At 38.0% G+C, this 13249-nt stretch overlaps 1 long non-coding RNA gene across 1 annotated transcript in view; it reads right to left on the minus strand.

Moving 5' to 3' along the window:
- Positions 1 to 11200: 11200 nt before the first annotated feature.
- LOC128077227 (uncharacterized) overlaps positions 11201 to 13249 on the minus strand; it is a 70292-nt gene continuing 68243 nt past the window's right edge. Inside the window, exon 10 of the long non-coding RNA XR_008204891.1 lies at positions 11201 to 11439. This is a non-coding gene — a long non-coding RNA (uncharacterized LOC128077227). The remainder of the gene's footprint in view (positions 11440 to 13249) is intronic.

The raw sequence follows: 13249 nt of genomic DNA on the forward strand, positions 1-13249 counted from the left end.
TCTGGACTTGGTCCATCTCTGCCCTGCACCAGCCCCACAAGGACACGCTAAGTAGCTATAAGAAAGGTGGTTTAGGTGTCTTCTTATTTGTTTTTGCCCTCCTCATTTTTTTTCAGTTTAACTTCCTATTTCCTGCAGAAGACCAAAGCTAAGGCACTTTCTGAAATATTCAGCAACCGTAAGGGAGAGTAACTGAGGAGTCTGGGATCTAGTGAATGGCACAAGGAAAAACCTCAGACGGTCTCCCTGAGCCAGGGCAGCTTGTCATCTCCATGCTAATCTCCCCTGCTTCTGCCTCAGCCCCTAGACCAGCAGCACTGCTTTCTTATGTTTCCAGCAGCAATCAAACTTGACGTTTCTCCACTACATTGTGCTACATTTCAGTCTGTTTCCAAATGTTTGATCCAAAATTCATTTCAGTCAATGGAAGGAATCTCATCGTCCTGAATGAAGTTTGAATCTGGCAGCTTCTTTGAACCTGAGCACCAATGCTTGATTTTTCCTGCTAAATCTTTGAGAAGTTACAGCTTGCTACCATTTTCACCACAATGGAGCAACATTCACAGAGAAAAAGACACTAATAAAGACAAGAATTATATTTGGGCCATTCTTGGAACTTACTCCATGTTTAATGGTTTCTCCTGGGACTGACATTTTGCTTTCTGCAAGATGATGTTCAAGAGGCACCATCTGCATCAGCTGAAGTTGCGTGGCCCCAGCCATTTGCTCAGCCCCACACCAATAGCTGCAGCTGTGGGAGGAAACATGTATTCTACCAGTGCTACAAGGTCCTCATGCAGTACAGAAACAGAGTGAAAACTTGCAGAAGCACTGGAGAAGGAGGCAGCTCTGGGAGATAACACGGTCGTGATTAATATCACCATAAATAGGGATCAGCAAAGCTTTTTTTTCGCCCCATGCTCTCACGACACTCCTCCTCACTGGAAGTAGTAATCTTGAAAAGTTTAGTTCTTGATTCAGTATTTCTATTTTCTTCCAGCTGCCCTTTCTCTTGCTTCTACCTCTAATTCTCTCTGACTTCAATGTTTTACTTTTCAAATGTGCTGAACCTAAGCCCAGTCCTTTGAATGATTTCCCTGACCCTGCTGTGCTGCATACCAACACAGATACATATCTCTTAGGTTTGCTTTTATCTATGCTAATTTGGCTTCCTTCTCACATTTGCAAGTAGAGAGCAGCTACAAGGTTTCCTGTGCATTGCAAGATACAATTTACGTAAATTTTAAGAAAAATTAGTCTAGAGACTGCTTGTGCTCTCATACACGTGCAGCAAAGCTTTCTGATCTGCATGCATGTGCTTCAGCTTGTTCTTGACTGTCAGAGAGCTAAGGTTTCTATATAAACTGCTTCATTAAGGCTATGAGAATGTAATTATCACTAGCGTACAGAAGGAATGTAGGTTTTGCTCTCATAGTAGCATGGCAAGAGAAAGGAAACAGAGGTGGAAGAAGCATTCTTTTTGATTTCAGAATTACTGTTTTAAATATAGGGCCACAGCACTTCTACCATCACTCTGAACACACTGTGAAGCCTAACAGTGACAGGCAAGTCATAACCACAAATGCCTTAATCTGTCTACAAGCAGAATCCTCCATAGAACAAATCTGGTGGTTTCTGTACATACATATTTTTTAATTTTGGGGGTCAGGCTAAGGATATGAAATTATTCCCCAAGAAAACCACCTGCAGGAGGTGAGGGGACTGTGTGTCACCAGAATAGACTTATGATTCCAGCATTATGGAGAAAAAAACTAGGCATTAACTATGAAACTGTCTAATAATACAGTCATTAGCTTATTATTATAGAGTAAATTACCTTACTTGAAGGGGAACTTATGTGACATGTGATATTTTCTGTAATCATAGAATCATATATTCCATTGTGTGTAAAAAAAGCAATACATTATACAATATGCAAGCAGCAATGTAAGCATGTGGCTTTTACATAGGTAACTATAGGCTGATTTCTACTTTTTTCCCCTCAACATTTTGTCCTACAAGTTTCTCAAGCTTTACTATCACTTTGGCTTCATACTGAAATTGCAAATTATAGACATAAAAATCCTCTGGTCCAAAATGCATCCAGCTTAATCCTTCTTGGCCATTGTCCCATTAGGCATAAGAACAGGGTTTGAGATCTGAGGCAGTCAAAATCAAGAGCATAGCAGCCACCACAAACACCTGGTTCAAGCAACAGAGTTATTGCAAGTTGCATTTGACTCACCTCTACCATCCATGCCCAAACTATCCTCAGCAAACACTGATGCTGTGCTTGGGCTACCTTTGAAATAACAGGGAAAGGAGTTTCTAGCTAAACATCTCCAGTTTGATTAGAAGAAGACCTGTTATAGAGGGAAATAAAGCAGTATTAAGCCAAACTAAAGTGAACATTGGCACATAACTAACACAGCATTGTCAAAGACATCTCAGAGTTTAATTTTAGCATGGAAAATATGGCATCTCAGATACCATGATATGGGTGTTTGTTCACAGCCACCGTACCTGTCAACTATTATTACATTGATGCTGCCGTGTTCCCTGAACTGCTTTGATTTCTCAACAAGAAGAGAATTTTCTCTGATGTGCCATCTGTAAGGTACAGCTTAGCAAAGAAAAACTTTATCTCAAATTTTTAATAATTTTCAGTCAATTCCAATAAAATCTGATATATTTTTATAATACTTGCAAAATAATAGCAAATGTGACTCACCACATGTGCCACTATTTCATTTGATATTCCTCTTCTCCCACTGACTTTTCTTTCAAGCACAGAATGCAATTTAAATGTCAACTCGAACTAAAAAAGTTACATTCCTGTGGAGATTGCTGGTATCTCATGCAATCTCAAATAATTGAACTGTTTTCCAGCCCTTTAACTACTTCCTTCTATTTTAGTATCTCATCATGCAGAATCAAAAAAAAAAAAAAACAAACGGTGGAAAGGACAGTCTATCACATCGTTTTTTACAGACATGTGACAGGACAAAATGTTTTTTTGTGCCTAAAAAGGTTCCCAATCCATCACAGGGCCCAATGTTCATATATTGAGAATATCAGCACAGACTGAAGGATTATGATGTCTCCAGCAAGGCCACTGCCACCTAAAGTGAAGAATACAAGCCAAGGGGGAACAAATAGTAAGGAAAGAAATAGTAAGAAGGGTATTTATCTTGTATTTAACATTCTCTTGCTGATCATGTGTATAGACAGTAGGGATGTCCAAGCACATGAAACGTTTAGAATCATAGAAGCATCAAGGTTGGAAAAGACCTCCAAGATCATCTAGTTCATTTGCCATCGATATCTCCCCACTAAACCATGTCCCTCAGTGCAACATCTAAACGCTTCTTGAACACCTACAGGGATGGTGGCACAACCACCTCATTGGGCAGCCCATTCCAGTAGTTTCGCTTTGTTCTTTCAGGAGACCTCTTGTTTAGGCAGTTCATTAAAGATAAAACTCATGAGGGTATTCAGAGAACTAGATTTGGATTTAGGGATCACTGAATCCATGCACAGAGGTGTCTGTGCCTTTCACAAACTTGTCTTTGATTGGTGCACAGCAGCATGCACTGGTCCCACCAATACTCAGGTCAGGCACACACAGTGACAGCACACAGTTTTCAGCTCCAATTCACTAGATTAGGCAGTAAGCAGTGATACCGACTAGCACCCCCACCTTAATGCTAGAGTTCAAATCCCTTCTTTCATTGGGCAAACTTATGCCTGCCTTTTTCCACTTCCATAAAAAGCACCCTCAAGACCAGATAGCTTTCATGATCTTCCTAGCCTAAGGAGTGCTTTTCCATTCATTTCCCAGGAAGAGTGCTGAGTGGCATTCTCCATTCCTTGTAATGTTGCACAACAGACATGGGAAATGTGAGGAAAATAGCTGTCTGTTGACATCAGACAGATGTCATAAAGTTTATATTACAAAAACTAAGCCCTGAGATTTAGATGAAATTTCCAAGTCTTAGTTGACTAAGCTGTAACGTTGCTATAACACTAGTGTTCACCCATTTACGAGGACATACATGCTAAAGATTCAAGTGTTCATTTTCTCCATTAGTGGAGTCAGAGAAACAATTCAAACCGAGCTGCTTAATGGGAAATAAGGCAAAAAGGACTTCAGTATTAAAATACACCAAGAACTCACTCCTGCTCCATTTTGAAAGGTTGGAATTGTCCCAGGCTGAAGGCAAATTAAGGATAATTCATCCACTGCTGTCAGGTAAGTGATGCAGTAAATAGGTTAGGACATCATTAATTCCCCATTTTTCATCTGCTCCCAAAGCAAAATCCATCCACTGCAGGGAATAGGGAATGATCCTGCAGGAAATGTCTTTGGGTAACATTTTGTAACTGCATCTGATTTTAGATTTGACAAAGATAGCTCTGCTTAGACCTTAAGTAGCCTCCATTGCTGTATGCTGGGTCTGGATTCTGATCAGACTTGCACCAGTTTGGTGAAACTTCAGGAAAGAGTGCTCTCCCACAGCAAGCAATTCCATCTACAGCCAGTGAATTTCATTCACCTCTTCAGCAACAACAGCAACAATTAAAAAAAAAGAAAATAGAAACATTGCCAGAATGGCAATGGGGGAAGCATGTCCAACTCACTAATGCACCATTCTCAGCTTAGCATCTCAACTGTTACAATGATCATTTAATCAGCAAAACCACACAACCAGCAATAAATCTAACACAGCGTATTACCATTAGGCATAGGTCTGACATCCACTGCAGCCTCTTCAAGTCTAACCATGAAGAGTGCAGCCCTCCTGCAGCCCTGTATACTGCACGATGCCCCAGATCAGGGCTTGGTAAGGCTGCTCCTCCACAGGAGCAACTGAAGAGCATCATACACAGCTGCATTTACCTCACAGAGGTGTTGGAGGCCATAATTAATTACTGTTTGTAGAACTCATTGAGATTGTTAGAGAAAGGCACTAGAGAGAGAAAGTGGTGTTATAAATTAGTACACTTGAAAACATTCAAACTCCTCAGCTTTCCACTGCCTGCCTCCTCACCAACTTGAAGCATTTCCTTTTCTCCTCCTGAAACTAAATTTGCCCTCTTGACACGCACAAAACATTAGAAAGACTGTATTTACAAGCACCTAGCAGTATTTTCTCAAGTTTATTTTGACATTGACTTTTAATCAACTTGATGATGATTGAAAAAGCTAGTTCAATGTTTTGCTAAAGAGGAATATTAAAAGTACATTGATTGTGTCTACAAAGATACGCAATTAAAAAGTATGAGTCAAGTGCTGTTATTTAACACTTGACTTTACTTATTTTGAACTCTCGTGGCCCTGTTGTGTACACGGCTAAATGTGCAACGCTGTGTGTTTCAAGTAAATCGGCTGTAAGCAATTTTATATTTTAATGAAAATAATTAGGGTTTGAGTAATATGAAGTGTATCTGAAGTGTAACCCCCGATGCTACCGCCTTAGAATTAGCTGTGATATAAATTATCATGATTTATTATGGTTACTTTGAGCTTTACGTGTTTGTAGGGGATTCTGGCTAGCAATGATGATTCTTAACTAACAAAGAATTGCATTTCAAAAGCAATTTTTTCTTGGATCTCATCTGTAATTCTTCCACAAAAGTGATATGATTTAACTATGCTGCAGTATGTGATACTGCAAAGATGGCATTATTGTGCTGTCATTTTGACAGCTTACTTTAATTTACACCATTTAATGGATGAATACATTTATTTTTTTTTAAATCTGGTGTTACTCTTTCTTAATATACCATATGCCATCGATCCCACATGCACTTCTTTGCATAAGCACACTAAATTATATAGTGGTATAAAGCAACGTATGTGTCATATACATCATATCTGTTGAGTGACACATCAGAAGCTGAGGCCTTGTTTGCTCTTCAAGGGTACCATGGATCCTACGACATTTTCAAGCCCCGAGCTATGTTATACAATACCTTGTGCACTGATTGGCATCTGTCCACCTTAGAGATAGGCACATTTCAGACACACTGTATGAAAATAAACGCATGCAAGTCATTTGCCTTCGTAGTAGCAGCACTACAGAAAGTTTAAAGATTATAATAATTACACTACTGCAAAAGCGAGTATCTGTAGCAGCTGGTTTCAATTGTGACCAGTATTTTAAACTGTTTTGTCAAACAAAATCTTTTCCAGTTCCCTAAAATGTTTTGCCAGCTAATGACAAGTACCTAGCCATCAACAGGAGTAAAGGTTGGACAATTGTTCCCTTTGTCTTATTTTGGGGGGGGGGGAGCTGGATCACCGTCTCCAAAGTCTTCAGCAAATACGCTGTCGGATATTCTTTCATATGGTGAAAATGTCATGGTTAGTGGGGGAAGAAGGCTGATTTAAGAGAAAAATGATAATAAGGTAGCTGAGTGGAAAGCTGATGCTATGCTCTAAAACATTACTTATTTGGGAGACTTCTACCTGCTTTCCAAGGACAGCTAAGAGTTAAATACTCTAAAACTATAACAAAAATTGAAAAAAAAAAAAAAAAAAAGACAGCCTAAGCATTCCATCATTCCATTTTCCTGTTACAAATATTATTTTTGGACAGAAATGCTGCAAACAAAAATGCAGCAATAGCTAAAGATTTTTAAGCAGGAGGTATCCAAGGTTGAAAGGGATTTTGTTGACATGAACTGAAGAAATACAGCATACCTTTATACTTACTTAGCTCTTTGATGTTGTACATGATACCTAGTGTGGCATTACAACCAACTGTACATGTGATAAAAATACAGAGATTCCATGTGGAGTAAACCTGCAGTGAATTAATACCTCTGTCAAGGTGTATCCTGCTATGTATGCTATGTATTAAGCCATCCCTGCTTCATTCTCAGCACTTCATATGACTGAGAACATGCAAACATTCCAGCAAAACAAAGCCAGTCTATTTTAAATTACATCCAACTAAACCAATATACTTGAAATAAGAGAATGAGATATTAAAAAAAAAAGGGCTTAATTATAAGAGTTAATTTTTGCAGAAAAATAATTCATTCTTTAAAAAAAAAAAAAAAAAAAAAAAAAAAAAAAAAAAAAAAAAGTAAAGAGAGTAGCTATGATTTTTGTCTGTCATTCAGGAAAATTCTAGGAGTTTTGTATGACCAGAAATAATTTATTTGTACTGGAACAGATATTGTTAATGGATTCGTACTTCCAGCACCTACTGAATATTATCAAGACTCCAAATGATCTTCAGATGCCTGTTAAGAAAGCTACAGACCACTGAGAAGTGGATTAAGCTGAGATAAATGTTTCTTTTGGTTTTTTTTTTTTTCCTCTTTCCTCAAATTACTTTGAGGGGTCACATCAATTAGAAGAAACACCAAACCTAAAAGAAAAGCCAATAAATACCTATGTGTTAGAGAAAACTATTTATTTGATGAGAGGCTTATTCTTTTATTATTTTTATTCCCCTCTAGAAGAGACTCGGGATTTTCATTAGGTTTTGCTGCAGGAGAAGTTGCATTTCTAACATCTGTGGCAGAAACTCTACAGCATGGAGGGGGCAGTGAGTCCTTTCCCCCTTCAATATCAAAGAACAACTTGATGAAGTTTACAAGCTGGATACATGGCTCTTTGAGAACGTTTTACAGTGTCAAGTAATGGATCACCTTAACTGCTGCCCTCAAAAAGAATCCTCCTTATGCTCTGAAAAGGACACTTGCCTATTTCTAGCGTGGATCTCCTGCTGCCCCACTTTCCTTAGAGAAGAATGCAAAAACAGAACAACAACAACAAAAAAAAGTTTAGAGAAAGCTGATTAATCCGAAAGCAAAAATCAGTATTTCTCAAACCAGATTTTATAAGATATATTTCTGGGTACTTCTACACACCTCTTTCGTCTGTTTTCAGGATGGGAATGGAGCTCTGGAAAAATTCAGCTGGCTTAGAAACCATGATGGAAAGAAGAGGGCTTCTGGACGCTGAGAAAAGCATTGAAACAGACTGGTACTGTATCATATTTATTTCTGATGGATTTTGTTGGTCAGCCCACTTCCTCTTTCCATATGATATGTGCACACTGATCTAAAAACACACACATATGGACACCAGCATATAGGCAGCAAATGCCAGATCAGATATAGTAAAAGTAAGTTTAAGAGGTTATAAATGTTTTTTTGTTATAGTACGCATTCAATATTGTTGCTAATGTAAGAGTCCACAATCTGAAAGCTTTTCTCCTCTTTTTACATGATCATAATATAATGAAGGAAAATTATTTCAATTCAACACAGTAATGACTTTGCTGCATTATCATTAGAAAGTGATTAAAAAGGCAAAACAAAAGGCAACGTTTTTGCAGAGCCACTGCCATAGTGGGAATTAGTCAAAAAGGTACAATCGTGCCATTAGGTCACAAAAAGGGATAACATTTTCAGTGGGGAGAAGGAAGTGGGACCAGGGGACCACAACGCGGTTGTACAACACATACTATCTGTCACATCAGAGGAGAGACTGAGGTCTTGTGAAATCAGTGCTGTACCACCTTCAAAGCCACGTCCACCCCCCTCTGCATGGTTTCAGACACAATTCTGGCATTGTATGGTTTCAAGGAGTATTTTGTTCAAAGAGATGGTGAGATTTGCTTCATCAGATAAGTGCTAAAATCCTATCTAATGTGGTATATGAGGAAGAAGACACAGCCTAAAAACACACCAAATTTTGTTTTTAATGCCACCCACATACACAGTCACTCCTTCACCATCCTGAAAGACAGAAATGCGTGCTTCTTCCACATGCTGCAAACCATCCTTACCACTTGCACGGCCACTGGAAGCCTGTGGAGGGTTGGATTTCCCAAGGACCCCCATTCCCTTTTCAGCACAAAGCTGGGTGTGCAGCACACTGAGTGCCTTTGGGTGCTCAGCTGAGTGAAAAACCTGGCCACAAGATTGGAAATCAAAGGCATCATGCTGAAAATCTGAGATGTTGGACTACTCCTGGTCAAAATATGGCTCTAACCACTAAAATATACAGTTGCTACTCATAATCAGCAGTACTTGCTCACACAGATAGTTTCATTGACTTCAGTCACAGGAAATACTAACTTATCTGGCACTGGAAAGTACTCCTAAGACCTTGAAGACAATAGCATAAATATTATTAAGACAGAGCTATCTTTGTCCAGCCATTAATCATGTATCACCCTATCCTCAACAGACACAAACCAGAATCAGTGTTACTTCTATAAATGTTTCTGCATCACCTCACAAGTTTGGGGGAGTGAGAGATGAGTTTATTTTTATTCCTTAGCATAAAATAAAGAAGTAAAGAGATGTTACAGGGAAAGATGGAGATCTGTTGGAGTATAGTAATGTATTTGCAGAGCACAGAACGGCCACATAACACCCAAGAAAAGATAAACATATTGCAGCCATTTGAGATACAGTTTTGTTCAATCTCAAGAAAAGCAGGACAATCATACAATCATAGTACTCAATATTTCTTAAAAAGGACTGCTCTGGGATGGTTCCATATTAAGGGATCAGCTCTATAACATCAGCTAACAGACCAGCATGCATAATCAGCTGGGTGACAGATATACTTCATGTCAAGCATACGCTCCAGTATTTGCTTAAAAAGGTCTTTTTAATATAGGCTCAGGGTCTTGGGATAGACTAGGCATAGCAAAGTCTTACAATATTTTCTTAAAGTATTGCCCAGCCTTGCAAACACAGCTTAGCGTCTTGGGCTCGTCTCATAAAATGAAAAGGGCCATGTGTCTTGTAAAGACTGGCCCCGAGGGAACTGAGGTAAAGTATTTTTGTAGCCTTAACACACATTTTCCTTGTGTTTATGGCTTCATTATTTTAGTGGGTGTGTTATTTCAGCGTGTTTTTCTGCTACTTATTTTCTATCTTTCTTACTGCTCTTTCTCATTTATTTATTTATTTTTAAATGGGGGAAATGGGCTCAACAGATGATGCAGAAGTATTTATAGCAGAACTACTGGTTTTCATTTCTGTTTCCTGAACCTCAAAAAGTCACACACATAATGTACTCTAAGAATATTTCTGTACTATTATAATATTAGAGTTACAGTTAATGTCTGGACCCTGGAAAAGTTCCCCTCCAAAAGAGAGGTGAATATTATTAGGCATTTATCTTTGATAAATAGATAAAGAGTTACAACAAAGCAAATTAAAGTAATACAAACACAACAACTAAAAAAAAAAAAGTAGAAAAAATGTTTCTGATTAGCAGGATTAGGATGTGGTTACTTTGTAATTGCAAAATCTGATCTCTGGCAAAAGGAAGGGAAAGGAAAAAAAAAAAAGCAGCAAAAAAAGGCAGTGACACCACTGAAAATTACCATTTGGTAAACTCTTCTGAAGTATCGATCTCCATAGCTATGGAGATGGTCCCTACCACTGAAATCAGCAGGGCATATGTAATTCAGCACTTTTCTTTCTGCTAGAATCAGAGGTATGTGAATGGATGCTGTTCAACATAAATGCACAAAGACAGTAGCTATTGATCAAGCATGGCTAAACTAATATGTTTTCCATTCTGATGGCCATCCAAATTTCCAGTTTATTAATTATCACATGTACTTTACCTAATGTCAAGTCACTTGCCAGATCTGCTTTACTGGTTGCTTGTTTGTCTAATTAGCAGTGATTTGCATATTAACTGGGCCTGTATATTCCCCTGTGTTTAGGGACTCCAGTGATCACAAAGCTGTTGGTCAAAGTTTTGATAAGAAGTAATGCCTAAGTAAATTCTATAGGCTACCACCCTAAGGCAAAATAAGTTCACAGTAGGGATGAATAGGTGAAATAATAGGAAGTCTGAAGCTTTTCTCAGACTACAACCAAAACCTTGAGCCAAATCTTTAACAAGACATGAAATTCTTTTTTTTTTTTTTTCCCTTTTTTTGTCATAACCTTTTGTTCTGTGCATTAAAAAAAAAAAACAACAACAAACAACAACAACAAACTGAAATATCAAGACAAAAGGCTATTCTTGGATTGTGACATGAGAAAATCCAGGAAGGAAGGAAGACCTCATGAGAAGGCCTGTTTTCACAACGTTATTACATAGCATTCAAAGCGTGTGAGTACGTAGGGACAGAAAATGGTGTACTGAGCTAACAGAACAAAAATGTACCATAACATGATGAGTTGCTCATCTTACCAAGTCAAAATAGCCGGTATGCATTAAAACCTGGCGGAATCCTTACGTTCTGCTCCTACGATGTGCAAGCTCCATCTTCAGCTTGTCACTGCCTTGCACAGCAGGAAGAGCCTGTTAATTTTGAGTTATTCACCAGAAAGCTCTTCCCTTTAAACTTTATCTCAATGGCTCTCTTTGATTTTATCAAAATATTTGGAAAGTACGATGGATAGACATGGATGTGGTATAGCCATAGTTGATCTGAATAGCTGAAATAGAAGACAGGAGCATGCTCAACGTTAGCAGGTTGCTGTAGTTAACAGTTTATTATTTCAAACAAAACAAGAGATGCAACAAAAATAAATAGGTAGAACAGGTTTGACACACAACAGTTTGGTAGGAAACAAAACGTGTGATTGACGCAGCCATCAATGAATACATTTTACCAGATTATTATAAGGAGCAACTGAAACCTCTTTTTCACCCACCCACAACTAAATGCAGCACGGTTGAATTTACCATGCACACAACCATACTCAGCATGGACCACAAAAGCACATGGCAGCAATTAATTAAGAATTTAAAGTATATCATTCCTCTTTAGTTTAATTTCTCCTTTTGGTGGTTGTTTCTTTTCTTGTTTTTTTTTGTTTTTTTTTGTTTTTTCTTTTTTAAAAATTATTTTGGAGTTTCAGAGAACACTTGAGATTAAAATTCACCTCTTATCCACAAGACTATATATTGCACTTGATCTGTACCACATATTTCTGCTGATATTCCTTAGCCTTCACCAAATAACCTAGTTCTGTTTCTATGCCTATTTGATCAGACAATTCTTGCTGAATTAATGTTAATTAGTGGAAAACTAGGGAGGACAGACAAAAAGACATTGCTCACTGACAAAACTGAAAATGCAACCAGAAGCAACTCCCTACAAATACTTTATGCTCATAAACCCTTCATCCTACAAAGACCAGTCTTACAGGCTCACTTTGGGTCTTGGCAGTGCACTTGCTACACATGAGTTTTCTACAGGTGATCAGGATCCACCCAGTGAGCAAACTGGACTTTGCTGAGATCTTCTGAACTTGTTTTCATACTCCATGCGGCTGTTCCAATCTGACCATGTAGAACATTAGCCACGTAAAAGTGGATCTAAGTGCCCTTTACACTCACTCTTTCAATATTCTTTCTAGAAGATTGCCCATGCAGCCTAACAATCGAGCCAAAGGCCAAAACATCAGTTTTCACCTAGAATATAGCATTGCTTGATATGTTTAATCAAGAATGCCGTTTTCCCTTCAGTTCAAAAGACTTCTCTGAAAAGTAAAAACAGAATAAAGAACTAAGATCACCACTAATGTGTAAACTATGCCAAAGCAAAGCAAAACAGCAGAGAAGAAAAGGCTTGTATTGCTAGCACAATAGAAAATTAAACATCAAACTTTAAACAAATCGGACCATTCATTTTTGCAGCTCCAAAGGAGTTTATTATTTCACTATTTCATCTCACCTTGTGTCATTAAAATATAGGACACAAGTAGTAAAACACAAAGTAAATATGCACATATCTTTACACCATGTAGTGTAGCTATAAATCTTACTCTTTGATAACAGCTGTACTATAGCAATCATTTGAGTAGTGCAGCTGCCACAACAATATCAAATTTTATAGTTAAAAAGCAGTCAAAACTTTAATGGTACAGTGGAGGTAGATATATATTGTGCTATAAATAAACATTATCTAATGAAGAAATGAAACATGTTTATTTTTCCTTGACATATCGTTCAATATCATATATCTTTGCTCTTGCAAGCTGCTATAATAGCAGCCATTATACTTCAGCAAGTATAACAACAAAGTCTGTAGTTGTACTAATTATATTGGATTTAAATGAGCAATGGAAGAACTTCAGACAACATGGCCTTGCAAGCAAGACCTTCATTTCATTAAAGCTGTATCTTGAAATGTTATCAGAGTTAACATGTGCTGGCAGAGGTTCTGAGGTGGTTGGGAATGCAGTGAGAAACGAGTGGGTTTTCCCCGTAGATGACTTTTGCTCTGTTTGTCTGACATGG

This window comes from Tympanuchus pallidicinctus, unplaced genomic scaffold (assembly GCF_026119805.1).
Source record: "Tympanuchus pallidicinctus isolate F22 unplaced genomic scaffold, pur_lepc_1.0 scaffold15, whole genome shotgun sequence".
NCBI lineage: Eukaryota > Metazoa > Chordata > Aves > Galliformes > Phasianidae > Tympanuchus > Tympanuchus pallidicinctus.